This window comes from Gorilla gorilla, chromosome 2 (assembly GCF_029281585.2).
Source record: "Gorilla gorilla gorilla isolate KB3781 chromosome 2, NHGRI_mGorGor1-v2.1_pri, whole genome shotgun sequence".
In the NCBI taxonomy this organism is placed as follows: Eukaryota; Metazoa; Chordata; class Mammalia; order Primates; family Hominidae; genus Gorilla; species Gorilla gorilla.
Window position 1 is genome coordinate 151,833,080 of NC_086017.1, and position 25,548 is coordinate 151,858,627.

At 40.0% G+C, this 25,548-nt stretch overlaps 1 long non-coding RNA gene across 4 annotated transcripts in view; it reads right to left on the bottom strand.

Annotated features, from left to right (window-relative positions):
* LOC115934030 (uncharacterized) overlaps positions 1–25,548 on the bottom strand; it is a 93,579-nt gene that overhangs the window by 59,578 nt on the left and 8,453 nt on the right. The window contains exons 1-2 of one of the 4 annotated variants that reach the window (XR_008678471.2): positions 13,072–13,213; positions 9,357–9,442 (exon numbers count right to left, since the gene is read on the bottom strand). The exons of 1 other annotated variant lie outside the window; for it this stretch is intronic. This is a non-coding gene — a long non-coding RNA (uncharacterized lncRNA). Of the gene's footprint in view, positions 1–9,334; positions 9,443–13,071; positions 13,214–25,548 lie in introns of those variants that run through there. 2 more of the 4 variants (XR_010132941.1, XR_008678470.2) reach the window with 2 other exon arrangements.

Genomic DNA, 25,548 nt, shown 5'->3' on the forward strand with positions numbered 1-25,548 from the left:
TTTTTTATTATTATACTTTAAGTTCTGGGGTATGTATGCAGAACATGCAGGTTTGTTACATAGGTATCCACGTGCCATGGTGGTTTGCTCCACCCATCAATCCATCACCTACATTAGGTATTTCTCCTAATGCTATCCCTCCCTTAGCCCCCCAACCCCTGACAGGCTGGTGTGTGATGTTCCCCTCCCTGTGTCCATGTGTTCTCATTGTTCAACTCCCACTTATGAGTGAGAACATGTGGTGCTTTGTTTTCCATAGTTGTGATAGTTTGCTGAGAATGATGGTTTCCAGCTTCATCCAGGTCCCTGCAAAGGACATGAAGTCATCCTTTTTCATGGCTACATAGTATTCCATGGTGTATATGTGCCACATTTCGTTTATCCAGTCTATCATTGATGGGCTTTTGGGTTGGTTCCAAGTCTTTGCTATTGTGAACAGTGCTGCAATAAACATATGTGTGCATGTGTCTTTATAGTAGCATGATTTATAATCCTCTGGGTATATATCCAATAATGGGATTGCTGGGTCAAATGGTATTTCTAGTTCTAGATTCTTGAGGAATCACTACACCATCTTCCACAATGGTTGAACCAATTTACACTCCCACCAACAGCGTAAAAGCGTTCCTGTTTCTCCACATCCTCTCTAGCATCTGTTGTTTCCTGACTTTTTAATGATCACCATTCTAACTGGCATGAGATGGTATGTCATTGTGGTTTTGATTTGCATTTCTCTAAGGACCAGTGATGAGCATTTTTTCATATGTTTGTTTGCTACATAAATGACTTCTTTTGAGAAGTGCCTGTTCATATCCTTTGCCCACTTTTTGATGGGGTTGTTTGGTTTTTTTCTTACAAATTTGTTTAAGTTGTTTGTAGATTCTGGATATTAGCCCTTTGTCAGATGGATAGATTGCAAAAATTATCTCCCATTCTCTAGGTTGCCTGTTCGCTCTGATGATAGTTTCTTTTGCTCTGCAGAAGCTCTTTAGTTTAATTAGATCCCATTTGTCAACTTTGGCTTTTGTTACCATTGATTTTGGTGTTTTAGACATGAAGTCTTTGCTCATGTCTGTTTCCTGAATGGTATTGCCTAGGTTTTCTTCTAGGATCTTTATGGTTTTAGGTCTTACATTTAAGTCTTTAATCCATCTTGAGTTGATCTGTGTATAAGGTATAAGGAAGGGGTCCAGTTTCAGTTTTCTACACATGGCTAGCCAGTTTTCCCAACACAATTAATTAAATAGGGAATCGTTTCCCCATTGCTTGTTTGTGTCAGGTTTGTCAAAGATCAGATGGTTGTAGGTGTGTGTGGTGTCACTGATCTTTTGAATGTTTTTTTCTGTCTCAATTTTCTTCAGTTCAGCTCTGATTTTTGTTATTTCTCATTTTCTGCTGGCTTTGTGATTTGTTCTTGCTTCTCTAATTCTTTCAGTTGTGAAGTTAAGTGGTTAATTTGTTATCTTTCTAACTTTTTGATGTGGACATTTAGTGCTATGAGTTCTCCTATTAACACTGCCTTAGCTGTGTCCCAGAAATTCTGGTATGTTGTATTTTTGTTTTCATTATTTGCAAAGAACTTCTTGATTTCTGCCTTAATTTCATTATTTACCCAAATGTCACTTAGGAGCATGTTGTTTAATTTTCATGTAATTACATGATTTTGAGCAATTTTCACAGTCTTGACTTCCATTTTTATTATGCTGTGGTCCAAGACTATGTTTGGTATGATTTTGGTTCTTTTACATTTGTTGAGATTGTTTTATATCCAATTATGTGGTCGATTTTAGAGTATGTGCCATGTGATGATGAGAAGAATGTATATTCAATTGTTTTGGGGTGGAGAGTTCTGTAGATATCAGATCCATTTAACCCAATGTTAAGTTTAGGTCCTGAATATCTTTACTTTTCTGCCTCAGTGATCTGTCCAATACTGTCATTGGAGTGTTGAAGTCTCCCACTATTATTATGTGGGACTGTATGTCTCTTTGTAGGTCTCCAGGAACTTGCTTTATGAATCTGGGGGCATATGAATCTGTGTTGGGTGCATGTATATTTATGATAGTTAAGTCTTATTGAATTGAACCATCTATGATTATCTAATCCTCTTTTTTCTTTGTTGGTTTGAAATCTGTTTTGTCTGAAATTAGGATTACAACCCCTGCTTTTTTCTGTTTTCCATTTGCTTGGTAGATTTTCCTCCATCCCTTCATTTTGGGCCTAGGAGTGTCATTACATGTGAGATGAGTCTCTTGAAGACAGCATTTACAATTGGCTCTTGCTTTTTTACAACTGGCTCTTGCTTTTTTATCCATCTTGCTACTCTGTGCCTTTTAAGTGGGGCATTTAACCTGTTTATATTCAAGGTTAGTATTGGTATGTGTGGATTTTATTCTGTCAATGTGCTGTTAGCTGGTTATTATGTTGGCTTGTTTGTGTGGTTGCTTTACAGTGTCACTAAGTCTGTGTGTTTTTATATTAGCTGATAGAGGTCTTTTCTTTCTATATTAGTGCTCCTTTCAAGATCTCTTGTAAAGTAATTAATTCCCTCAACATTTGCCTATCTGAAAAGGATCTTATTTTTCCTTTATTTAGGAAGCTTAGTTTGGCTGAATATGTAATTCTTGAAGATTTTTTTAAGAATGTTGAATATAGGCCCTCAATTTCTTCTGGCTTGTAGGGTTTCAGCTGAGAGGTAAGCTGTTATCCTGATGGAGTTCCCTTTGTATGTGACCAGTCCTGTCTCTCTAGTTGCCTGTAACATATTTTTTTCATTTTGATCTTGGAAAATCTGATAATTATGTGTCTTGGGGATGATCTTGTGTAGAGTCTTGCAGGAGTTCTCTGTATTTCCTGAATTTGACTCCTGGCCTCTCTAGCAAGGCTGAAGAAGTTTTCATGGATGATATTCTGAAATATGTTTTCCAAGTTGTTTGCTTTCTCCTCCTCCCTTTCAGGGATGCCAGTGATTCATAGATTTGGCCTCTTTACATAATCCCATACTTCTTGGAGGTTTTGCTTATTCTTTTTTTCTTTATTTTTGTCTGGCTGCCTTATTTCAGAGCACCAGTCTTCAAGTTCTGAGATTCTTTCCTCAGTTTAGTTTATTCTACTGTTAATACTTGTGAATGCATTGTGAAATTCTTGTATTGTGTTATTCAGCTCTGTCAGACCTGTTAGTTTCTTTTTTATACTGACTACTTCATTCTTCAGCTCCTGTATTGCTTTATTGTGATTCTTATTTTCCTTGAATTGGGTTTTCCTATCGTCCTGAATCCTGATGATCTTAGTTGTTATTTATATTCTGAATTCTATTTCTGTCATTCTAGCCAGTTCAGCTTGGTTAAGAACTCCTGTTGGAGAATTGGCACAATTATTTGGAGGACAAATGATAGATACTCTGGCCATCTGAGTTACCAGAGTTCTTGCACTGGTTCTTTCTCATCTCTGCACGTGGGTGTTTTTTTTAACTGCAGTGTCGATTGAGTACAGTCAATACACTTATTTTCCAGATGTCTTGACTGGGCCAAGACTTTGTGCAGGATCTTTATTTGAAGCTGGTTTCTGTCTCTGGATTCAAAGGAAGGTATGTTAGTGAGGCATTTTTGGTGTTGAAGGTTTAGGGTGCGATTCAGCAGGGGGAACTTAGGTTTATTGGTCAGTTGGTAGACTCTTACTTGGTTGTGTGGCTCCCTTATGTTCTGTCACAGTTGCAACCATGTTCCCTGCCAAAGCTTTGAAAGTGTGGGTTCCTCTCTCCCTTGAGTGATGGCTATAGATTGTAATGGCATTCCTGGGCTGCCCACTGCAGCTCTGAGATGATCTCAGTGTTTGTGTCCCTTCCCCAACTTGGAGGTAGTAGAGAAAGGGATCTTAGTAGTGGCTGTGTCCAAGGGTCATTTGCGTGTCTCCTGGTGGCTCATACCCCAGAAAGGTGCAGGCCAGCAATCACTCAGTGCAATCAGCCTAGGATGGAGGGTCTGTTCTATGGCCCCAAGCCAGGGGTTTCCTGTCTTGTGATGAGCAGTAGGGGGCAGGGGGAACCCTTGGGAGAGAGATTGGACACTTCTCCTTGGGTTGACTGCAGCTTGTTGGAGGTATGGATACGGCACTTAGGGTCTTTGGTCCTTCATTAGTACAAGGGTGGCAAGGGCAGTTCCACTGCCAGGCTTTCAGTTGCCCCTGGAGGCTCTGTCTGGGGAGTTGCCGAGTTGCTATTGGCTCAATAGCTCTGGTGAGGGGTGGCTGGAGGCCCAGGCCTGGAGGACCTGCCTTGTGAAGAGATACGGGAACGAGCACCCATGTAACAATCTGGCCACTTTTCCATAGAGCTGCTGTAGTATGCTTGGGGCCCATTCCTTTCCCTGTCACCACAGAGGCAAGTTAGTGCTTTCTTTGTAATTAGACTATATCTGATATCTGTACAATATCTTCAGTTCTTCTTTACCAAGGGTCTTACTCTGTTCTGAAACATGGTATCTCAGGCAGCTCCAGCACCACTGGACACAGGAAACTCCTGGGTCTCTGGCTCTAGCTCTCCTCAACCCCTTCTCTCATGTGCATTTGAGAAGATGGTCTGCTGTCTGTTACTAGGATTCAGAAGTATTCATTATATTCTTTAGATTTACAATCTTACAAATGTTTGTACAATTGATCAGTCTTTGATTGAACAGCTGTATTAAAGTCTTTAATTTTTTTATAGGTGAGTTAAGCCGATTTATGTTGTTTGATTTGAGCAGTATTGTTGGCTTTACTTCTATCATATTATTTTATATTGTACTTTTATTTTTACTATATATACAAAGACTATATTTAAGCTATATGCTCTATTTATGCTCTCCATTTTAGATATTTTTCCATTTAAAAATTATTTGTTTAATGGTTACTATACCAGATTAAAGATAGTGAAAAAAAATTCTACTCTTATATTGAGAAATAAAGTCTATAAAGTCTAATTCTTCCCCTTAAATCTTGTCTGGCTTTAGTAACTGCTTGATCAATAGAATGCAGCAGAAATGGTGTTGTAAGACATCAATATTAGGCCATAAGATGCCTAGTAGCTGTCACACAGATCCCTTAAAACATTTTCCCTGAGAGCCTGAGCTGCCATATAAGAAGTTTGATTACTTGAGGCCACCAAACTAAAGAGACCATGGCAGTCTTAGCTGAACCCAGTCTTTGAATGAATTCTGCCAAAGTGTCAGACATGTGAGAAAAGCCAACTTGAATGTTTCAGAGTAGAAGACTTCTTAGTTCCAAGTCATTAAAAAAAATCTATGTCCAATCATTAGCTGACCATTAAGTTAACAGAATAGAGATTTCAGTGACCACACATAAAAAGAATACAGACCTTACAGAATTTGTTCAGAAAGTTACCTAGCAAACCAAAACTATAAGCAGCAACAACAACTAACCCTGGGGAAGGCAGAGTTTGAATTCCAGAATTCAGATTATTATCTTTGAAATGTCTGGCTTATTACTCTGTTTTTGTATTACTATAAATATATACCTGAGACTGGGTAATTATTTAAAAAAATTCGCTCATGGTTCTGCAGGCTGTACAAGAAATATAGTGACTTCTGCTTCTGGGGAGGCCTCAGGAAACTTATAATCATGGTGTAAGGTGAAGCGGGACCCAAGATTTCACATGGCCAGAACAGGAGGAAGAGAGAGCAGGGGGAGGTGATAAATACTTTTAAACAATCAGATTTCATGAGAACTCTCTCACTATCACAAGAACAGCACCAAAGGGGATGGTGTTAAGCCATTCCTGAGAAACTGCTCCCATGATCCAATCACATCCCACCAGGTCCCACCTGCAACATTGGGGATTACAATTCGACATGAGATTTGGCTAGGTACACAGAACCAAACCATATCATCTCGTTATCAACAAAAAATTACAAGACATACAAAAAAAGAAAAAAAAGAGAAAGTATGGCCCATTCATGGAAAAAAAACAAGCAGTCAATATATATTATCCCTGAAGTGCAGACATTGGTTTTCTAGGAAAGGACTCAGAATTCACTATTTTAAAAAACATTGAAGAACTAAAGGAATTTATGCCTGCAGAACTAAAGGAAAGTCTAAGAACAATAATAAAGATTATAAGTAAAGAGAAACATTAAAAAAAAGAAATTCAGCAGTCCATTAAAAAAAAATAGAAATTCAGGATGACGTAAGACATCATTGCCGGGCATGGTGCTTCATGTCTGTAATCCCAGCACTTTGGGAGGCTGAGGCGGGCAGATCATGAGGTCAGGAGATTGAGACCATCCTGGCTAACATGGTGAAACCCCACCTCTACTAAAAATAGAAAAAACTAGCCAGGCGTGGTGGCACGCACCTGTAGTCCCAGCTACTTGGGAAGCTGAGGCAGGATAATCGCTTGAACCCAGGAGGTGGAGGTTGCAGTGAGCCGAGATCCCACCCACTGCACTGCCTGGACAACAGAGCAAGACTCCATCTCAAAAAAAAAAAAAAAGACATCATCAAGCATACTAGCATAGGCTGGTATATGGTAATTATAGAAGTACAAAAGAGAGAGAATGAGGAAGAAAGAAAATTGAAGAAATAATGGCTAAAAACTTCCCAAAGTTGATGAAAAACACAAAGCTACATGTCAAAAATCTCCACAAATTCGAAACATAATAATAAACTCCAAGATATTCACCCTGGACACATCATAATCAAACTATTCAGATAGAAACTTGAAAAAATAAGAGAAAAGCAATGAATTTACTTATCTCACATGAGAAGTGAATCACACACAATCTTCAGTAAGATTAACAGTAGATTTCTCCTCAGAAATAATGGAAGCCAAGACTACAGGGAGGCAGAGCAAGATGGCCAAAGAGAAATTTCCATCAATCATCCCCTGCACGGGAACACCAAATTGAACCACTATTCACACACACACAAAAACCACTTTCATAAAATCCAAAACTCAGGTGAGCAATCACAGTACCTGTTTTTAACATCATAGTAAGAAAAGAGGCACTGAAGGGGGTAGAAAACATAGTCTTGAATCACCTGCAACACACCCCTCTCTCATTCCCTGGCGGCAGCTGTGTGGCACACAGAGAGAATGTATGTGCTTGGGGGAGGGAGAGCAAAGTGATTGTGGGATTTTGCATTGGAACTCAGTGCTGTCCTGTCACAGCAGAAAGCAACACAGGGCAGAACTCAGTGGCACCCACAGAAGGATCATTTAGATAAGCCATAGCCAGAGGCAGATTGTCTATCCCAGCAGTTGAAACCTGAGTACTGGCAAGCCCTCTACTGTTAGATAAGGTTCTCTGGGGTCCTAACTAAACTTGAAAGGCAATCTAGGCCACAAGGTCTGCAATTACTGGGCAAGTCCTGGTGCTGTGCTGGGATTAAAGCCATTGGACTTGGGGTGCACATGACCTAGTGAGACACCAGCTAGGGTGACCAAGGGCTTGTGTCACCCCTCCCCGACCCTAGACAGCTCAGCTCACAGCTCTGGGAGAAACTCCTTTCTTCTGCTTGAGGAGAGGAGAAAAGACAGTAAAGAGGACTTTGTCTTGCAGCGTGAATACCAGCTCAACCATAGTAGAGCAGGGCACCAGGAAGGGTTGGGAGGCCACTATTCCAGGCCCTAGTGAGAGGTGACAGCGTGCTGGCAGCCCTCGCAGCCCTCACTCGCTCTCGGTGCCTCCTCGGCCTCAGCACCTATTCTGGCCGCGCTTGAGGAGCCCTTCAGCCTGCCACTGCACCATGGGAGCCCTTCTCTGGGCTGGCCAAGGCCAGAGCCGGCTCCCTTGGCTTGCAGGGAAGTGTGGAGGGAGAGGCACGGGTGGGAACCGGGGCTGCGTGTGGTGCTTGTGGGCCAGCGTAAGTTCCGGGTGGGTGTGGGCTCGGTGGGCCCTGCACTGGGAGCAGCCGGCCGGCCCCGCTGGCCCAGGCAGTGAGGGGCTTAGCACCTGGGCCAGCAGCTGCTGCACTCAATTTCTCGCCGGGCCTTAGCTGCCTCCTCATGGGGCAGGGCTCAGGACCTGCAGCCCACCACGCCTGAGCCTCCCCCCACCACTCCTGCCCCACTGTGGGCTCCTGTGTGGCTGGAGCCTCCCCAACAAGCACTGCCCCCTGCTCCACAGGGTCCAGTCCCATCGACCACCCAAGGGCTGAGGAGTGTGGGCGCACGGCATGGGACTGGCAGGCAGCTCCACCTGTGGCCCTGGTGTGGGATCCACTGGGTGAAGCCAGCTGGGCTCCTGAGTCTGGTGGGGACTTGGAGAATCTTTATGTCTAGCTAAGGGATTGTAAATACACCAATCAGCACTCTGTATCTAGCTCAAGGTTTGTAAACACACCAACCAGCACCCTGTGTCTAGCTCAGGGTTTGTGAATGCACCAATCAGCACTCTGTATCTAGTTAATCTGGCGGGGACTTGGAGAACCTTTATGTCTAGCTAAGGGATTGTGAATGCACCAATCAGCACTCTATATCTAGCTCAAGGTTTGTAAATGCACCAATCAGCACTCTGTGTCTAGCTCAGGGTTTGTAAATACACCAGTTGACACTCTTTATCTAGCTAATCTAGTGGGGACATGGAGAACTTTTGTGTCTAGCTCAGGGATAGTAAACGCACCAATCAGCACTCTTTCAAAATGGAGCAATCAGCTCTCTGTAAAACAGACCAATCGGCTCTCTGTAAAATGGACCAATCAGCAGGTCAGCAGGACGTGGGTGGGGCCAGATAAGAGAATAAAAGCAGGCTGCCAGAGCCAGCAGTGGCAACCCACTTGGGTCCCCTTCCACACTGTGGAAGCTTTGTTCTTTCGCTCTTTGCAATAAATCTCGCTGCTGCTTACTCTTTGGGTCCATACTGCCTTTATGAGCTATAACACTCACTGCGAAGGTCTGCAGCTTCACTCCTGAAGCCAGCGAGACCATGAACCCCACCCCCCCGGGAGGAATGAACAACTCCAGATATGCCACCTTAAGAGCTGTAACACTCACTGCAAAGGTCTGCATCTTCACTCCTGAGCCAGTGAGACCACAAACCCATCAGAAGGAAGAAACTCTGAACACATCTGAACATCAGAAGGAACAAAATCCGGACACGCCACCTTTAAGAACTGTAACACTCACCACGAGGGTCCGCGGCTTCATTCTTGAAGTCAGTGAGACCAAGAACCCACCAATTCCAGACACACTAGCTTCCAGAGGACATTTCTAGACACACTTTGTGCCAGAAGGGACCCACTGCCTTGAGTTAAGAACCCAGTCCTGGAAGGATTCATCACCTGCTAACTAAAGTACCCTTGGGCCCTAAATAACCAACAGTGGTAGACAGGCCATACTCACCTTGATGAGTACTGGGTCTCACCTTTGGTCAGAGTCAGTGCCATGCTGGCTTTAGTTGTGGTCCAGCATATTCCCAGCTGTGATGTTTAGGGTGAGAGGCTTCTTATGCTTGAGGAAAGGAGAGAAAAGATTGAAGGAGACTTTGCCTTGCAGCATAATATCAGCTAAGCCACAGTGGAGTAGAGCACCCAATGGGATCCTGCAGTCCTCGATTCAAGGCCTTGGCTCGTGGACAGTATTTCTGAACCTGCCCTGGGCCAGAGGGGAGCCCAATTCTCTGAAGGAAGAGACATAGGCCTGGCTGCATTCATCACAGGCCAACTAAAGAGCCTCTGGGATGTAAGTGAACATCAGCAGTTGCCAGGCAGTGCTCACCGTGGGCCTGTGGTGGTGGTGGCTATGCAGAGAGACTTCTCTGCTTGAGGAAAGAATGGGAAGGACTTGGTCTTGCAGCTTGGGTGCCAGCTCAGTAATAGTAGAATAGAGTACTAGCTAGATTTCTAAGGTTCCTGACTCCAGGTCCTAGCTCCTGAACAGCACCTGTGGATCTACCTGGGGCCAGGGAAACTTATGTCTTGAAGGGAAAGACACAAGCCTGGCTGGATTTTCCATCTGCTTACTGTAGAGCCCATGGGCATTAAGTGAACATAAGTGGTAGCCATGCAGTGGTCACTGTAAGTTTTGGATGAGCCCCAGTGCTGTGATGCCTTTGAGTCTAACCTGGCACGGTCCCAGTGGTGGTGGCCACAGGGGTGTTTGTATCACCCCACAACCAAGTCCATGAAGCTCATCATGGAGAGAGAGACTTTGTTTGGGAGAAAGTAGGAGAAGAGAACAAAAGTCTCTGCCTAGCAATTGAGGGATTTCTACTGGATCTTACCCAAGACCACCAAGGTGGTACCTATATGAATCTGCAAGAGCCATGGTGTTACTGGGCTTGGGGCATCCCCTAATGCAGATATGGCAGTAGTAACCAAAGACTTAGATCACAACACCCAAATCCTTTTGAATACTTGGAAAGCTTTCTCAAGAAGGATGGGTACAAACAAGCCCAGAAGGCAAAGACTATAATAACTAACTCTTCAATGCCCAGACACCAATGAACATCCACAAACATCAAAACCATCTGGAAAAACATGACCTCACCAAATGAACTAAATAAAGCACTAGTGAACAATTTCAGAGAAACAGAGATATGTGACCTCAGACAGAGAATTCAGAATAGCCGTTTTGAGGAAACCCAATGAAATTCAAGATAACAGAGAGAAGAAATTCAGAATCCTATCAGATAACTTTAACAAAGAGATTGAAATAATTAAAAAGACTCAAGCAGAAATTCTGGAGCTGAAAAATGCAATTGACATATAGAAGAATGCGTCAGAATCTCTTAACAGCAGAATCGATCAAGAAAAAGAAATGATTCATGAGCTTGAAAACAGGCTATTTGAAAATACACAGTCGGCGGAGACAAAAGAAGAAAGAATAAGAAAAATGAAGGATGCCTACAAGATCTAGAAAATAGCCTCAAAAGGGCAAATCTAAGAATTATTGGCCTTAAAAAGAAGGTAGAGGGAGAAATAAGAGTAGAAAGGTTTTTCAAAATAATAAAAGAGAACTTCCTGAACCTAAAGACATAAATATTTAAGTACAAGAAGATTATAAAACATCAAGCAGATTTAATCCAAACAAGACTACCCAAAGACGTTGAATAGTCAAACTCCCAAAAGTCAAAGGTAAAGAAATGATCCTAAAAGCAGCAAGAGAAATCAAACAAATGATATACAAAGGAGCTCCAATATGTCTAGCAGCAAACTCCTCAGTGGAAAACTTACAGGCTAGTAGAGAGTGGCATGACTATTTCAGTGCTGAAGGAAAAATATTTTATTCTAGAATAGTATATCTGGCAAAAGTATCCTTCAAACATGAAGGAGAAATAAAAACAAACAAAAGGGCTGGGTGCGCTGGCTCATGCCTGTAATCCCAGCACTTTGGGAGGCCAAGGTGGGTGGATCATGAGGTCAGGAGATTGAGACCATCCTGCCCAACATGGTGAAACCCCGTCTCTACTAAAAATACAAAAATCAGCTGGGTGTGGTGGTGCATACCTGTAATCCCAGCTACTCGGGAGGCTGAGGCATGAGAATCACTTGAACCCAGCAGGCGGAGGTTGCAGTGAGCTGAGATCATGCCACTGCACTCCAGCCTAGCAACAGAGTGAGACTCTGTCTCAAAACAAACAAAGAAACAAACAAACAAAAAAAAACAAACAAAAGCTGAGAGATTTCATCAACACCAGACCCATCCTACAAAAAAATGCTAAAGGGAGTTCTTCAATCTGAAAGAAAAGGACATTAATGAGCAATAAGAAATCATCTGAAGGTACAAAACTAAATATATAGAAAAATAGAATATTATAACACCATAACTGTGATATATAAGATACTCATATCTTGAGTAGTAAGACTAAAAGATGAACCAATCAAAAATAATAACTACAACAACTTTAAGAAATAGTACAATAAAATATAATTAGAAACAACAGTGGAATGAATTTAAAGAGTTGTATCAGTTTTCTCTTTGGCTTTCTTATGCATTCATTATTAATTTGTCATCGGTTTAAAATTTGGGATTGGAGGTCAAGATGATCAATTAGAAGCAGCTGCAGTCTGTGGCACTCACAGAGAGGAATGAAAAAACAAGTGAATCCAGGATCTTCAACTGAAATATCCAGGTTCTCACATTAGAACTGACTAGGCAAACAACTCAAAGAAAAGCAGGGGGTGATGGCCCACCCAGGAGTGGCACACAGCCAAAGAAACCCTCACCCCCAGCCAAGGGAAGCAGTGAGTGATTGTGCAGCCTGGCCCAGGAAACCACACTTCTCCACAGAGCTTTGCAACCCACTGATCAGGGGATCCCCTCATGAGCCCACACCACTAGGGCCTTGGGTCTGCTACACAGGGCTCTGTGAAGTCTTGGCAGAGCAACCACTCAGGCACACACAGAGACCCAGGAGTTTTACATTCTCCATCCCCAGGATCTCCAGCAAGGTGGAAGATCTGTCTATACGTATCACTAGGAAGGGGACTGAATCCAGGGAGCCAAGCAGCACTGTTCTGTGGGCCCCACTTCCACATCACCTCACAAGATGAGAACCACTGGCTTGCAATTCCAGCTAGCCAATGGCAGTAGGCTGAAATCTGCCTGAGAGGTGACTGAGTTTCCAGAGAAAGGGGTGGTTACCATCTCTGAAGTTTGATAGACTCAGCCATTCCAGCCTGCCAGTGTTGGAGAACCCAAACAGCCTGGACAAGGAAATGTTCCCCAAAACGCGGCACAGTTGCCTTACCAGACTGTGGTCAGACTGATTCCTTAAGAGGGAACCCAATCCATTCCTCCTCACTGGGCATGACTTCTCTGTGGGGGCTTCAGCCAATCCAGCCACGGATAGAGCTCTGATCTCTCCCTGTGATAGAGCTCCCAGTGGGGAGGGGCAGCTGCCATCTCTGTGGTTCAATAGATGCAGCCATTCCAGGCTTTGAGGAACCCAAATGGTCTAGACAAGGAAGGGTCCCCCCACCAACAACACAGGACACCTGCTCTACAAAGAAGTAGCCAGACTGCATCTTTAAGCAGGTTCCCTGATCCCATTCCTTGTGACTTGGTGAGAACTCCTAACAGGGGTCTCCTGCCACCTCTTACAGGCATGCTTGGGCTGGCAACAAGTCAGTACCCACCTGGAACAAAGTTTCCAGATGAACGATCAGGCTGCCCTCTTTGCTGTTTCCCAGGCTTCACTGGTGACATCTCCAGGTATGGGAAAAACCAAGGCAACTAGGGTCTGAAGTGGACCCCCAGAAAACCAAAGTAGTCCTATGGAAGAGTGGCCTGTTAAAACAAACAGACAAACAAACAGAAAACAAAAACAACATCAACAAAAAAATACCCCACAAAAACCTTATTCAAAGGCCAGCAAACCTCAAAAACTGAAGGTAGATAAGCCCACAAAGATGAGAAAGAATCAATGCAAAAATGCTGAAAACTCAGAAATCAAGAGTGCCTCTTCTCCTCCAAATGACCACAATGCCTCTCTAGCAAGGGCATAGAACTGGGCAGAGGCTGAGATGGCTTAATTGGCAGAAGTAGATTTCAGAAGATGGGTAATAATGAACTTCACTGAGCTAAAGGAGCATGTTGTAACCCAATGCAAAGCTAAGAATAATGATAAAGCAATACAGGAGCTCATAACCAGAATAGCCAGTTTAGAAAGAAACATAACTGACCTGATGGTGCTGAAAAACACAACATGAGAACTTCACAGTGCAATCACAAGTAGCAACAGTTTACAAACCAGATTAGACCAAGCAGAGGAAAGACTATCAGAGCTTTGAAGACTATCTTTCTGAAATAAGTCAAACAGACAAGAATGGAGAAAAAAATAAAAAGGAATGAACAAAATCTCTGAGAAATATGGGATTATGTAAAGGGACCAAACCTACAATTGATTGGAGCACCTGAAAGAGATAGGGAGAATGGAACAAAATTGGAAACATACTTTAGGATATCATCTAGGAGAAGTTCCCCAATGTAGCAAGACAGACCAACATTCAAATTGAGGAACTGCAGAGAACCCCAGTAAGAAACCCATGAGAAGGTCAACCCCAAAACACATAATTATCAGATCCTCCAAGGTGGAAATGAGAGAAAAAAAAATGTTAAGGGCAGCCAGAGAGAAAGGCCAGGTCACCTACAAAGGGAAGCCCATCAGACTAACAGCAGATTTCCCAGCCGAAACCCTACAAGCCAGAAGAGATTGGGGGTCAATATTCAACATTCTTAAAGAAAAGAATTTCCAACCCAGAATTTCATATCCAATCAAACCTAAGCTTCATAAGTGAAGGAGAAATAAGATCCTTTTCAGACAAGCAAATGCTGAGAGAATTCATCACCACCAGGCCAGGCTTGTAAGAGCTCCTGAAAGAAACACTAAATAAGAAAGGAAAAACTGTTACCACCCACTACAAAAACAGGCTGAATTCCACAGACCAGTGACACTATGAAGCAACCAAATAAACAAGTCTGCAAAATAACTGGCCACCGTAACAATGATGGATCAAATTCACACATCACAATACTAATCTTAAATGTAAATGGGCTAAATGCCCCAATTTAAAGACACAGAATGGCAAGCTGGATAAAGAGCCAAGAGCCATCAGTATGCTGTCTTCAAGAGACCCATCTCACCTGCAAAGATGCACATAGGTTCAAAATAAAGGGATGAAGGAAATTTTACCAAGAAAATGGAAAATGGAAAAAAGCATGGGGTGCAATCCTAGTTTCTGACAAAACAGAATTTAAACCAACAAAGGTGAAAAAAAGACAAAGAAGGGCATTATGTAATGGTAAAGGGCTCAATTCAACAAGAAGAGCTATCTTAAATATATATGCACCCAATACAGGAGCACCCACACTCATAAAGCAAGTTCTTAGAGATCCTCAAAGAGACTTAGAGTCCCACACAATACAATAATAGTGGAAGAGTTTAACACTCCACTGACAATATTAGATACATCATCGAGATAAAAAATTAAGATACTCAAGACCTGAACTCAGCTCTGGCTCAAGTGGACTTGATAGGTATCTACAGGACTTTTCACCCAAAACAAGAGAATATGCATTCTTCTCATTGCCACATGGCACTTACTCCAAATTCATCACATAATTGGAAGTAAAACACTCCTCACCAAATGCGAAAGAACTGAAATTATAGCAAACAGTCTCTCAGACCACAGCACAATCAAATTAGAACTCAAGATTAAGAATTTACTCAATGCAACTACATGGAAATTGAACAACCTGCTCCTGAATGACTCCTGGGTAGATAATGAAATTAAGGCAGAAATCAAGAAGTTCTTTAAAACTACTAATAACAAAGAGACAATGTACCAGAATCTCTGGGACACAGTTAAAGCAGTGTTAAGTGGGACATTTATAGCACTAAATGCCCACATCAAAAAGCTAGAAAGATCTCAAATTGACATCCTAACATCACAACTAAAAGAATTAGAGAACCAAGAGCAAACAAACCCCAAAACTAGCAGAACACAAGAAATAACCAAGATCAGAGCTGAACTAAACTGAAGGAGATAAAGACAAAAAAAAATACTTTCAAGAAAAATTAATGAATCAATCCAGGAGCCAGTGTTTTGAAAAAAATTAATAAAATAGATAGACAGCTAGCTAGTCTAACAAAGAGGAAAAGGGAGAAGAATCAAATAAACACAATCAGAAATGACAAGGTGGATATCACCACTGATGCCACAGGAACACAAATAGCCATCAGAGAATATTATAAACATCTTTATGCATATGAACTAGAAAATCTAGAAGAAATGGATAAATTTCTGGACACATACATCCTCCCAAAACTGAACTGGAAAGAAATTGAATCCCTGAATAGACCAATAACGAGTTCTGAAATTTAGGCAGTAATAAATAGCCTACCAATAAATAAAAGCCTAGGACCAGAGAGATATACAGCTACATTCTACCAGAGATACAAAGAAGAGCTGGAGCCATTTCTACTGAAACTATTCCAAAAAAATTGAAAAAAAGGGACTCCTCCTTAACTCATTCTATGAGGCCAGCATTATCCTGAGACTGACATCTGGCAGAGATACAACAAAAAAAGGAAACTTCAAGCCAATAACCTTGATAAACCTCAATGCAAAAATTATCAACAAAATATTGGCAAACCAAATCCTGCAGCACATCAAAAAGCTTAGCCACCACGACCAAGTTGCCTTCATCCCTGGGATACAAGGTTGGTTCAGCATATGCATATCAATAAATGTGATTCATCACAAAAACAAAACCAAAGACAAAAAACACATGATTATCTCAATAGGCACACAGTAGGCCTTTGATAAAATTCACATCCCTTCATGTTAAAAACTCTCAAACTAGGTATTGAAGAAACATACTTCAAAATAATAAGAGCCATCTATGACAAACCCATAGCCAATATCATACTGAATGGGCAAAAGCTGGAAGCATTCCACTTGAAAACCGGCACAAGAAAAGGATGCCCACTTTCACCACTCCTATTCAACATAGTATTAGAAATTCTGGCCAGGCAAATCAGGCAAGAGAAAGAAAGACAGGGTATTCAAATAGGAAGAAAGCAAGTCAGATTATCTTTGTTTTTTTGAAGATGACCTAATCCTGTATCTAGAAAACCCCACTGTCTCAGCCCAAATGCTCCTTAAACTGATAAGCAACTTCAGCAAAGTCTCAGGATACAAAATCAATGTGCAAAAATTGCTAGTATTCCTATGCACCAAAAACAGGCAAAGAGCCAAATCATGAAGGAACTTCCATTCACAACTGCCACAAAAAAATAAAATACCTAGAAATACAGCTAACAAGGGATGTGAAGGACCTCTTTAAAGGGATCTACAAACCACTGCTCAAAGAAATCAGAGGACGCAAATAAATGGACAAACATTCCATGCTCGTGGATAGGAAGAATCAATATTATGAAAATGGTGATACTGTCTAAAACAATTTATAGATTCAATGCTATTCCCACTAAACTACCATTGACATTCTTCACAGAATTAGAAAAAAAACTATTTTAAACTTCATATGAAACCAAAAAAGAGCCTAAATAGCCAAGGCAATCCTAAGCAAAAAAGAACAAAGCTGGAAGTATCATACTACCTGACTTCAAACTATACTACAAGGCTACAGTAACCAAAACAGCATGGTGCTGGTACAAGAACAGACACATAGACCAATGGAACAGAATAGAGGACTCAGAAATCAGACCACACACCTACAACCATCTGATCTTTGACAAACCTGACAAAAGCAAGCAATGAGGAAAGGAGTCTCTATTCAATAAATGGTGCTGAGAGAACTGGCTAGCTATATGCAGAAAATTGAAACTGGACCCCTTTCTTACACCATATACAAAAATTAACTCAACATGAATTAAAGACTTAAATGTAAAACCCAAAACTATAAAAACTATAAAAACTATAAACTATAAAACTATAAACTAAAAACTATAAAAACTCCAGAAGAAAATATAGGCAATACAATTTAGGACATAGGCAATACCATTTAGGACATAGGCATGGGTAAATATTTCATGAGGAAAATGCCAAAAGCAATTGCAATAAAAGCAAAAATTGGCACAGCAAAAGAAACTATCATCAGAGTGAACAAACAACCTACAGAATGGGAGAAAACTTTTGTAATCTATCCATTTGACAAAGGCCTAATATCCAGAGTCTACAAGTACCTTAAATTGACAAGAAAAAAAACAAACAACCCCATTAAAAAGTGGGCAACAGACATGAACAGACACCTCTCAAAAGAAGACATGCATGTGGCCAAAAAACACATGAAGAAAAAGCTCAATATCACTGATCATTAGAGAAATGCAAATCAAAACCACAATGAGATACATCTTATGCAAGTCAGAATGGCTATTAAAAGGTCAAAATACAACAGATGCTGATGAGGTTGCAGAGAAAAGAGAATGCTTTTGCACTTTTAGTATGAGTGGAAATTAGTTCAACCACTGTGGAAGAGTGTGGGGACTTCCCAAGGACCTAGAAGCAGAAATACCATTTGACCTAGCAATTTTATTACTGGGTATATACCCAAAGGAATATAAATCATTCTTTAATAAGATACATGCATCCATATGTTCTTTGCAGCACTATTCACAATAGCAAAGACATAGAATTAACCTAAATGCCCACCAATGACAGACTGGATATAGAAAATGTGATACATATACACCATGGAATACTATACAGCCATAAAAAGAATAAGATCATGTCCTCTGTAGGGACATGGATGCAGCTGGAAGACATTATCCTCAGCAAACTAACTCAGGGACAGAAAACCAAATACTGCATGTTTTCATTTATAAGTGAGAAGATGAATGATGAAAACACATCGACACGAGGGGTAACAACACAAACTGGGTCCTGTCAGGGATGGAGATCCTCAGGAAGAATAGCTAATGGATGCTGGGCTTAAAACCTAGGTGATGGGATGATCTGTGTAGCAAACCACCATGGCACATGTTTACCTATGTAACAAACCCACACATCCCACAAATGTACCCCTGAACTTAAAAGCTGAGGGGAAACAATTGGGTTATAAGATATTATTTGCAAGCATCATAGTAACTTCTAGTCAAAAGACATACAACAGATACACAGAAAATGTAAAGCAAGAAATTAAAACAGGCCATCAGAGAAAATCACCTTCACTAAAAAGAAGACAGGAAGAAAGAAGGAAGACAAGACCACGAAACATCCAGAAAACAAATAACAAAGTGGCAGAAGTAAGTTCCTACTTACCAATAAGAACATTGAAGGTAAATGGACTAAACTCTCCAGTCAAAAGACAGAGTGCCTGAATGGAATCTTTTAAAAGCAAGACCTAACAATCTGTTGCCTACAAGAAACACATTTTACATATAAAGACACACATAGACTAAAATATAAAGGGATGGAAAAAGATATTTCATGCCAGTGGAAACCGAAACAGAAAATGAATAGCTACACTTATATCAGAGAAAATAGATTTCAGGACAAAAACTGTAAAAAGTTACAAAGAAGGTTATAATATAATGATAAAGAGGTCAATTTAGAAAGATGATATAACAATTGTAACTATATATGCACCCAACACTAAAGCACCCAGACATAGAAACTGGGTATAGAAGGAACATACCTCAACATAGTAAAAGCCATATACAACAGACCTATAACTAGTATCATACTGAATGAGGAAAAACCAAAAGAATTTCTTCTAAGATCTAGAGCAAGACAAGGATGCCCACTTTCACCTCTGTTATTCAACACAGCACTAAAAGTCTTAGCTGGAGCAATCAGACAAGAGAAAGAAATAAAGAGCATCCAAATTGAAAAGGAAGAAGTAAAACTATCCTTGTTTGTAGATAATATAATCTTATATTTGAAAAAAACCTAGAGAGTCCACAAGAAAACTGTTAGATCTCATAAACAAATTTAGTAAAATTCTAGGATACAAAATCAATATATAAAAATCCACAGCATTTCTATATGCCAACAGCAAACAATCTGAAAAAGAAATCAATAAAGTAATTCCATTTACAATAGCTGTAAATGAAATTAAATACATAGGAAGTAACTTAACCAAAGAAGTAAAAGATCTCTGTAATGAAAACTACAAAACATTTATTGAAGAAAGTGAAGAGGAGACAAAAGATGGAAAGGTATTCCATACTCATGAACTGAAAGAGTCAATATATTGCTAAAATGTCCATGCTTCCCAAAGCAATCTACAGATCTAATGCAACCCTTATCAAGATACCAATAACATTTTTCACAGAAATAGAAAAAGAATCATCCAAAAATTTATATGAAACCAAAAAAGACCCAGAATAGCCAAAGCTGTCCTGAGCAAAATGAACAAAACTAGAAAAATCATATTGCCTGATTTCAAATTGTAACACAGAGCTATAGTAACCAAAACAGTATGGTACTGACATAAAACAGAGACCAATGAAACAGAAAATAATCCACATACTTACAGTGAACTAACTTTCAAAAAAGGTGCCAAGAATGTACACTGGAGAAAAGACAGTCTTTTCAATAAATGGTGCCAGAAAACTGAATATCTTTATGCAGAAAAATGAAACTAGACCCCTATCTCTCGCCATATACAAAAATCAAATTAAAATCAATTAGAGACTTAAATCTAAGACATCAAACTATGAAACTCCTACAAGACAACATTGGGGAAGCTCTCCAGGACATTGTTCTGGGCAAAAATTTCTTAAGGAATACCCCACAAGCACAGGAAACCAAGGCAAAAATGAACAAATGGGATCACATCAAGTTATAAACCTTCTGCACACCGAAGGAAACAATTAACAAAGTGAAGAGATAACCCACAGAATAAGAGAGAATATTTGCAAATTATTGATCTGATAAGGGATTAATAACCAGAATATATAAGGAGCTCAAACAACATCTATAGGAAAACATCTAATACTGCAATTTAAAAATGGGCAAAAGGGGATCATGGCAGATGGGAGGCAAAACTAAATTGTAGCTCCACTCAGATGAACAGAGGAGCATGTGGAGTCTCACATTATGAACTCTTACTCCAGAACCACCGCACAAGTAAGTCAGGAAAGCTGAGGGAACCCACATATCCACAGAAGAAAGCAGATTGCTCCTGCAGGACCCAGGAGACAGCCCAAATGCTATGCTGGTATCCATGGCTGAGAGACCCACAGACGGTTCACATCACAGGACTCTGTGCAGACAACCCCCAGTACCAACCCAGAGCCTGGTAAACCTGCTGGGTGGCTAGATTTAAAAGAGAGATAACAATCACTACAGCTTGGCTCTCAGGAAGCCACATCCCTAGAAAAATGGGCAGAGTACTACATCAAGGGAACACCGTGTGGGACAAAAGAATTTGAACAACAGCCTTGAGCCCTAGACATTCCCTCTGACAGAGCCCACCCAAATAAGAAGGAACAGAAAACCAACTCTGGTAATATGACAAAACAAGGCTCATTAACACCCCCAAAAAATCACACTAGCTCACTGGCAACGGATCCAAACCAAGAAAAAAATCCCTGATTTACCTGAAAAAGAATTGAGAAGGGCAGTTATTAAGTTAATCAAGGAGGCACCAGAGAAAGACAAAGCCCAATTTAAGGAAGCTGAAAAAAATGATACAAGAGATGAAGGGAGAAATCTTCAATGAAATAAATAACATAGATAAAAAGCAATCAAAACTTCAGAAAAAATGGATGCACTTATTGCAATGCAAAATGCTCTGGAAAGCCTCAGCAATAGAATCAAACAAGCAGAAGAAAGAACTTAAGAACTCAAAAACAAAGTTTTCAAATTAACCCAATCCAACAAAGACAAAGGAAAAAAATAAGAAAATACCAACAAAGCCTCCAAGAAGTCTAGCATTATGTTAACTTAACAAGAATTATTATTCTTAGGAAGAAGAGAAATATTCCTGAGAAAGAAGAGAAATCTGAAAGTTTGGAAAACATATTTGGGGAAATAATCAAGAAAAACTTCCCTGGCCTTGCTAGAGATCTGGATATCTAACTACAAGAAGCTCAAAGAACACCTGGAAAATTCCCCGCAAAGAGATCATTGCCTGGGCACAATGTCATCAGGTTATCTAAAGTTGAGACAAAGAAAGGAATCTTAAGAGCTGTGAGGCAAAAGCACTGGAAAACCTATCAGATTAACAGCAGATTTCTCAGCAGAAATCCTACAAGCCAGAAAGGAATGGGGCACGATCAGCTTCCTTAAACAAAACAGATATCAGCCAAGAATTTTGTATCCAGTGACACTAACCTTCATTAATGAAGAAAAGATAGTCTTTTTCAGATAAATGCTGAAAGAATTCACCACTACCAAGCCAGCACTACAAGAACTGCTAAAAGGAGCTCTAAATCTTGAAACAAATCCTGGAAACACATCAAAACAGAGCCTTTTTAAAGCATAAATCTCAAAGAAACCATTAAAAAATACAATAAATGTATTCCAATGAATGGAATAGTACCTTCCATCTCAATACTAACGTTGAATGTAAATGGCCTAAATGCTCCACCTAAAAAAATACAGAATTGGGCTGGGCACGGTGGCTCACGCCTGTAATCCCAGCACTTTGGGAGGCTGAGGCGGGCAGATCATGAGGTCAGGAGATCAAGACCAACTTGGCTAACACAGTGAAACCCTGTCTCTACTAAAAATACAAAAAATTAGCTGGGCATGGTGGCGGGTGCCTGTAGTCCCATCTACTCGGGAGGCTGAGGCAGCAGAATGGTGTGAACCCAGGAGGCGGAGCTTGCAGTGAGCCAAGATCGTGCCACTGCACTCCAGCCTGGGCAACAGAGCAAGACTCCATCTCAAAAAAAAAAAAATACAGAATTGCAGAATGGATAAGAATTCACCAACCAAATATCTACTGCCTTCAAGAGACTCACCTAACACAAAAGAACTCACATAAACTTAAGGTAAAGGAGTGGAAAAAGATAGTCCATGCAAATGGACATAAAAAATGAGCAGGAGTAGCTATTCTTATATCAGACTAAACAAACTTTAAAGCAACAGCAGTTAAAGACAAAGAGGGACATTATGTAATGGTAAAAGGCCTTGTTCAACCGGAAAATATCACAATCCTAAATATATATGCACCTAACACTGGAGCTCCAAAATTTATAAAACAGTTACTACTAGACCTAAGAAATGAGATAGACAGCAACACAATAATAGTGGGGGACTTCAATACTCCACTGACAGCAGTAGACAGGTCATCAAGACAGAAAGTCAAAAAAGAAACAATGGACTTAAACTATACCCTAGAACAAATGGACTTAACAGATATTTATACAACATTTTAACCAAAACCATAGAATATATATTCTATTCATCAGTACATGGAACTTTTTCCAAGACAGACCATATGATAGGCCACAAAATGAGCCTCAATAAATTTAAGAAAATTAAAATTATATCCAGCACTCTCTCAGACCACAGTGGAAGAAAACTGCAAATCAACTCCAAAAGGAACCTTCAAAACCATGCAAATACATTGAAATTAAATAAACTGCTCCTAAATGATCATTGGATCAAAAATGAAATCAAGATGGAAATTTAAAAATTTCTTTGATCTGACTGAATGACAATAGTAACACAACCTATCAAAACCTCTGGGATACAGCAAAGGCGGTGCTAAGAGGAAAGTTCATAGCCCTAAATGCCTTCAAGAGACACAAAAAGTCTGAAAGAGCACAAATAGACAATCTAAGGTTACACCTCAAGAAACTAGAGAAACAAGAAAAAATCAAACCCAAACCCGGCAAAAGAAAGGAAATAACACAGATCAGAGCATAACTAAATGAAATTGAAACAAAAAACTTACAAAAGATAAATAAAACAAAAAGCTGCTGCTTGGAAAAGATAAATAAAATTGATGGGCCATTAGCAAGATTAACCAAGAAAAGAAGAGAGAAACTCCAAATAAGCTCAATAAGAAATGAAATAGGAGATATTACAACTGACACTACTGAAGTACAAAAGATCATTCAAGGCTACTATGAACACCTTTACACACATAAACTAGAAAACCTAAAGGAGATGGATAAGTTTCTGGAAAGCTACAACCCTCTTGAATCAGGAAGAATTAGATACTGTGACCAGACCAATAACAAGCAGGGAGATTGAAACAGTAATTTTAAAATTACCAACAAAAAAAGTCCAGCACCAGACAGACTCACGGCTGAATTCTATCAGACATTCAAAGAAGAATTGGTACGAATCCTATTGACACTATTCCATAAGATAAAGAGGGAATCCTCCCTAAATCATTCTATGAAGCCAGTATTATCCCAATACCAAAACCAGGAAAGGACTTAACCAAAAAAAGAAAACTATAGCCCAATATCCCTGATGAACATAGATGCAAACATCCTTAACAAAATACTAGCTAACCGAATCCAACAACATATCAAAAAGATAATCCACCATGATCAAATGGGTTCCATACCAGGGATGCCGAGATGGTTTAACACACGCAAGCTAATAAATGTGATATACCACATAAGCAGAATTAAAAACAAAAATCACATGAACATCTCAATAAGTGCAGAAAAAGCATTCAACAAAATCCACCACCCTTTTATGATTAAAACTCAGCAAAATCAGCATATTAAGGGACATATGTCAATGTAATAAAAGCCATCTATGACAAACCTACAGCCAATATAATTCTGAATGGGAAAAAGTTGAAAGCGTTCCCTCTGGGAAATGGAATAGGACAAGGATGCCCACTCTCACCACTTCTATTCAACACAGTACTGGAAGTCCTAGCCAGAGCCATCAGACAAGAGAAAGAAAGAGCACCCAAACCAATAAAGAGGAAGTCAAACTGTTGCTGCTTGCTGATGATATGATTGTATACCTAGAAACCCTAAAGACTCCTCCAAAAAGCTCCTAGAGCTGATTTAAAAAAAATTCAGCAAAGTTTTTGGATACAAAATTAACATACAAAAATTAGTAGCTCTCTTATACGCAAATGGTGATCAAGTGGAGAATGAAATCAAGAACTCAACCCCTTTTATAATGGCTACAAAAAATAAAACAAAATCCTTAGGAATATACCTAACCTAGGAGGTGAAAGACCTCTGCAAGGAAAACTGCAAGACACTGCTGAAAGAAATCATAGACAACACAAACAAATGCAAACACATTCCATGCTCATGGATGGGTAGAATCAATATTGTGAAAATGACCATACTGCCAAAAGCAATCCACAAATTCAACACAATTCCCACCAAAATACCACCATCATTCTTCACAGAACTAGAAAAAATAATCCTAAAATTCATTTGGAACCAAAAAAGAGCCTGCATCATCAAAGTAAGACTAAGCAAAAAGAACAAATCTGGAAGGATCACATTACCCAACTTCAAACTATACCATAAGGCCATGTCACCAAAACAGCATGGTACTGGTATAAAAATAGGCACACAGACCAATGGAATAGAATAGAGAATGCAGAAACAAAGCCAAATACTTACAGCCAACTGATATTTGACAAAGCAAACAAAAACAAAGTGGGGAAAGAACACCTTATTCAACACATGGTGCTGGGATAATTGGCAAGCCACATGTAGAAGAATGAAACTTGATCATCTCTCACCTTTTGCAAAAATCAACTGAAGATGGATCACAGACTTAAATCTAAGACATATAACGGTAAAAATTCTAGAAGATAACATCAGAAAAACCCTTCTAGACATTGGCTTAGGCAAGGATTTTATGACCAAGATCCCAAAAGCAAACGCAATAAAAACAAACATAAATAGCTGTGACTTAATTAAACTAAAGAGCTTTTGCATGGCAAAAGGAACCATCAGCAGAGTAACAGACAACTCACAGATGGGGAGAAAATCTTCACAATCTATACGTCCAACAACGGACTAATATCCGTCCAACAACGGACTAATATCCAGAATCTACAATGAACTCAAATTAGCAAGAAAAAAAAATCATCAAAAAGTGTGCTAAGGACATGAATAGACAATTCTCAAAAGAAGACTTACAAACTACCAACAAACATATGAAAAAAAATGCTCAACATCACTAATGATCAGGGAAATG